The sequence below is a fragment of the Nannospalax galili genome, unplaced genomic scaffold (genome assembly GCF_000622305.1).
Source record: "Nannospalax galili isolate Female #2095 unplaced genomic scaffold, S.galili_v1.0 scaffold2024, whole genome shotgun sequence".
Lineage (NCBI taxonomy): Eukaryota > Metazoa > Chordata > Mammalia > Rodentia > Spalacidae > Nannospalax > Nannospalax galili.
Window position 1 is genome coordinate 8,577 of NW_008351173.1, and position 5,786 is coordinate 14,362.

Sequence of the window (5,786 nt, forward strand, 5' to 3'; positions counted from 1 at the left end):
GGAAATGATGCAAATAAAATATTCATGTATGAAAGTTCAAAAAATAAAATTATTAAAACTAACAGTTAGTGGGGCTGGAGAGATGGCTCAGCAGTTAAGAGTACTGACTGCTCTTGCAGAGGACCCGGGTTCGATTGCCAGCACCTGCATGATGGCTATGAACCATCCTTAACTCCAGTTCCAGAGGAATCTGAAGCCCTCTTCTGATCTCTGCAGCATTGCATGACACAGGTACACTCACATACATGCAGGCAATACACTCATATGCATAAAATAAAAATAATAAATAAAAATATAAAAAAATAATAAGTAGTGCCTGCTTCAGCAAAACATATACTAAAACTGGAATAATAGAGAAGATTAGCATGGCTGCTGCACAAGTATTACACACAAATTCATAAAGTGTTACCTATTTCCTCAAGTTCTAAATAATGACAGATGCCAACCCAGACTACTTTACCAAGCAAAACTGTCCCTCAAGGTCAAAGGAGAAAGAAAAATATTTCATGATATACATAGGCTGAAAGAATGTGTGTCCACTAAACCATCCTTACAGAGACTACTTGATGCAATACAAAGGACTGAAGAAATAAATAACCATACCCAAGAGGCTAGGGGAAGAAAACAAATGAAACTATAATTATGGAAACAAAAAATAGGACTAAGAACACAAACAACATAAAATTACAATAACGAATGAACCTTTCAATAATAACTTTAAACAGTAATGTCTCAACTCCCTGTCAAAAGACAGGCTAGTTGAATGGATTAAGAAACAATAGCCATCTTTTTTTGGTCTATTAGAAACTCATTTTGCCTTCAAAGAGAGATATAACCTTAGAGTGAAAGGATGGAACAAAATATTCCAAGCAAATCTGACCAAGAAATAATGAGGCATTGCTATCCTAATACCTGAAAAAATAGACTTAAAAGTAAACTTAACCAGAAAAAAATAAAGAAAGTCACTTCATTCTGACCAAAGGAACATTCAACCTAGAAGATATTACAATCATAAACATAAATGCAACAAACTCTGGTACACCCAATTTCATAAAAAAAGACTACTGCTGAATTTCAGGATACAGATCAACCCCAACTCAGTAATAATAGGTGATTTCAATACCCCACTTTCCTCAATAGACAGGTTCATCTGGACAAATAAGCAAAGAAACATCTGGAATAAATGCTATCATACATCAAATGGGCCTAACACATCTACAGAATATTCTACCCAAGCACCAAAAAAACACACATTCTACTAAGAAGTCTGTAGAAGTTTCTCTGAAATAGACCACAAAACAAAATAAACCTCAACAGATTTTTAAAAATGAAACAATCCCATGTATTCAAATGGACCACCTGCAATAAAGTTTAAAATCAACAGTAAAAGAAGCTCTAGTAACTACACAAACTCATGGAGATTAAACAACACAGTCCTGAATAATGAATAGGTCAAAGAAAAAGATCAAGAGACAAAAATATTCCTGAAATCAAAGGAAAATGAAAACATGACACAAAAAAACCACTAGGACACATTGATTAGAGAAGAAAGGTTATAGCTCTAAGCACCTGCATTAAAAAATCAAACAAGCACAAATAAATAATACAACTCAAAAAGCTGCAAAAACAAGAAGAAACCAAACTCCAAACCCAAAAGACAAAAGGAAATAATAAAAATCAGAGAAGAAATCAATGAAATAGAAACAAAGAAAGCAATAGATAGAATCAATGAATCTAAGTGCTGGTTCTTCTAAAAAGATAAAAAGGATAGACAGAACTTTAGCTCAGCTAGCCAAAAGAAAGAAAAAGCAAACACAAATCAACAAAAATAGAGATTAAAAGGGAAACATTGCAATGTTAAAGTAATCCAGAACATTAATAGGGGATACTTTAAAAACCTATACTCTGGGGCTGGAGAGATGGCTCAGAGGTTAAGAACACTGGCTGTTCTTTCAGAAGACCTGGGTTTGAATCCCAGTACCCACATGGCAGCTAACAACTGTCCATAACTCCAGTCCCAGGGATCCGACAGCCTCTTCTGTCCTCTGAGAGCACTGCATGACACGGGTGCACTTACCCACATGCAGGCAATACATACATACATATAAAAATAATAAATAAAATTTAAATACCTATACTCTATTAAATTAGAAAATCTGAAAGAAGTGAATGAATCTCTAGATTCAATCAAATCATCAAAGTTAAACCAAGAAGAGATAAACAACTCAAATGGCCCAAAACAAATAAGGAGATTAAAACAATAATAGTACAAAGCCTCTCAACTAAAAAAGCCCAGGCCCAGATGGATTTACAGAAGAATTTTCCCAGGCTTTCAAAGAACTACAACTGATACTGCTTAACTTATTCAAAAAGATACAAACAAAGGGAAAATTCCCAAACTCCTTCTTCGAAGCCAGTATTACTCTAATATCAAAACCAGGTAAAGGCACAACTACAACAAAAAAGAAAACTACAGGTCAACATCCCTAATGAAGATAGATGTAGATATTCTCAAAAATACTTGCAAACCACATACAGGCACATATCAAAAAGCATCCATGATGATCAAGTTAGCTTTAATTCAGATATATAGGGATGATTGAATATACATACATCAATAGACATAATAAATCATGTAAGTGGACTTAAAGGCAAAAACCACATGATCATCTCAATAGATGCAGAAAAGGCCATTGACAAAATCATTGGAACACATTCATGAAAAAAGTCCTAGAGGGAATTGGACTGGAGGAAACATACTTCAACATAAAAAAGGCTTTATATGACAAACCCACAGACCATATCATTCAAAGTGGAGAGAAACGCAAAGAATTCCCATTAAAATCAGATGCCAGACAAGGATGTCCACTATCCCCACTCTTTTTCAATATAGTACTTGAAACCCTAGGTAAAGCAGTAAGACAAGATAAGGAAATTACACAGGTACTAATTAGAAAAAAGAGGTCAAATTATCCCTATTTATAGAAACGATATTGTACATACAATATCCCCAAAATTCCACCAGAAAACTTCTAGAAATGATCAATAGTTTCAGCAAAGTGGCAGGATACAAAATCAGTATACAAAAGTCACTGGTCTTTTCATATACCAATAACAAGCAGGTGGAGAAAGAGTTTATAGAAACACTTCCATTCACAACAGCCTCAAGAAGAATCCGGAATAAAACTGAATGAAGATGTTTAAGTTCTCTACAATGAAAACCTTGAAGAAGAAAATTGAAGCAGACACTAGAAGAGGCAAAGAGCTCCCATGTTCATGGAGTTGTAGAATCAGTACTGGGAGATACCATCCTATCAGAAGCAATTTACAGATTCAATGCAATCCCATTAAAAACCCCTATGACATTTTTCACGGAATTAAAAAAAAATAATCCTAGAATCCATGTGAAACCACAAAAGACCTCAGATAGCCAAAACAACCCTGAGAAAAAAGAACAACGCTGGAGGGAATCCTATAACACATTTCAAACTATATTACAGAGCTATAGCCATAAAAACAGGATAGTACTGGCACAAAACAAACATTTAGATCAATGGAACAAAATAAAAGACCCAAATATGGTTGCATGCAACTACAGTCACCTGATATTTGACAAAGGTGCCAAGAATGCCCCCTGGAGGAATGATGGCATCTTGAACAAACAGTGCTGGAAAAACTGGATCTCTACATGTAGAAGAATGAAATTAGTCTCATATTTATCACCCTGTACAAAAATAAGTGCCAAGTGGATCAAAGACCTCAACGTGAGACCTGAAATGTTGAAACTATTGGAAGAAAACACAGGCAGTATCCTACAAGATATAGGTCTAGGAAGGACTTTCTAAATTGGACTATATTTACTCAGGAATTAAAGACAACAATTGACAAATGGGCCCTCATTAAACTAAAAAGCTTCTGTACAGCAAAGGAAACAGCAAATGGAATGAAGAGGAAGCCCACAGAGAGGGAGAAAATCTTTACCAGCAACACATCTGACAGAGGATTAATACCCAGAAAATAAAGAGAACAAAAATAAATAAATAAAAAGAATCAAGAAGAGAAATGACCCAATTAAAAGATGAGCTATGGATCGCAGCAAAGAGTTCTCAAAAGGAGAAATACAAGTGGCTAAGAAATACCTTAAAATGTGACAAACATCTTTAGTAATTAGAGGATGCAAATTAAAACTACTTTAATATTTCATCTTACCCTAGTCAAAATGGCTAAGATCAAGAAAACAAATGGCTACAAATATTGGTGAGGATGTGGGGAAAGGGAACTCACAGTCACTGCTGGTGGGATTATAAACTGGTACAGCCACTATGGAAATCAGTGTGGAGAATTTAAAAGCTAAAACTAGATCTCCCAACCATATGATCCAGTTACATGAGTCCTCAGCATATGCATAAAGGACCATATATCCTACTACAGAGATGCTTAATCAGCTGTGTTTATTGATGCTCTTTTCACAATAGCTAGAAAATGGAAACCAACTAAATGTCCCTCAACTGATTAATGTATAAGGAAAATGTGGTACATTTACACAATGGAGCTCTATCAGCAGGAAAGAAAAAAGAATTCATGAAATTTGCAGGTAAATGGATGGAACTAGAAACTGTTATGCTAAGTGAGGGAGCCTAGGCTCAGAAAAAGAATCAATGTGCACTGTCTTTTGTTTGTGGATCCTAGCTCCAAATACTGAGATATGAGTATATACATTGATGTAACCACAGGAGCCAGAAAAGTGGAAAGGAACATGGGAGGAGAGGGGAAGGAGGAGCTTGAGAGAGGAGGATAGTAGGAGATAGGTATTATTAAAGGGGGAAGGAGGGCAATGGGAGGTACATTAACTGGACACAGAGGAAGGAGGTCTATACAGGGAGAGAGAGGAGAGAGAAAGAGACAGAGAGAAACAGAAAGAGAGGGACAGAGGAGACAGAGAGAATGAGATGGGGGAAGGGAGATAAGTAATGCTTAGGTGGTATGAAAGACTAAAGGGAAATGTAGTATTCAACAAGCCTACTGAAAAATACACAAAAAACATAAACCTGAGTGAATGTATGTAGCTGAAGGCTATATAACAAAAACTACAATGGCAGGAATTGGAAACTTCAAGTTGTTGGTCAGAGCAGTCCAAAAGACTCTCCAAATAATACATTGGCCACAGCCCTTGATAGCCTCCCAGAACTTTAAGGTAAGACCTTATTGCTGAAGACACAGGCATACTTCAGACACAGGACTTGGAGTCATGAGCTGGAATTGATCTGGAAGCCTCCTCCCTGAAGACCAACTCTCATAGAATAAGAATATACTGTGTATGCTGCCAAGTAAGAAAAGAAATCAATGATCCCACCCAGCTGTAGATTCTACAAACCACAATGGTCAGCCCAGCAACTATCCCTATTGGTGCAATAGTGGCAATTTTATCTTGGGGACAATCTCTAATTGGACTTAAGACCCCCTCAATGAGAGGGAACTTATGTGTGGTATTGTAAACATAGCCAAATACAGATGGCTGTAGAGGTCATAGATGCTAGAGAAAAATCTACCGTTGTCACATCCCTAGAAACAGCATAATTTCTAATGTTCTGTGGCTCAGAATAGTATCTATGATTGACAACAATTAATTGTATGTTTCAGAATAGTAGGGAAGATTTTTGAAGGTTCCCAGCACAAAAAAATGATAGTGTGAGGCGATGGATATGCCAATTATCTGGATATGATCCTTACATGTTGTATATGCATGTATTAAAAAAAAATCTCATGTACAACTCTTATGTATCAAA

The 5,786-nt window shown here is 36.1% G+C and overlaps 1 non-coding gene across 1 annotated transcript; it reads left to right on the plus strand.

The window, feature by feature from the left end:
* Window positions 1–314: 314 nt before the first annotated feature.
* LOC115066786 lies at window positions 315–417 on the plus strand. Its single transcript, XR_003846232.1, has one exon. It is a non-coding gene; the product is annotated as a U6 spliceosomal RNA (small nuclear RNA).
* Window positions 418–5,786: the final 5,369 nt, after the last annotated feature.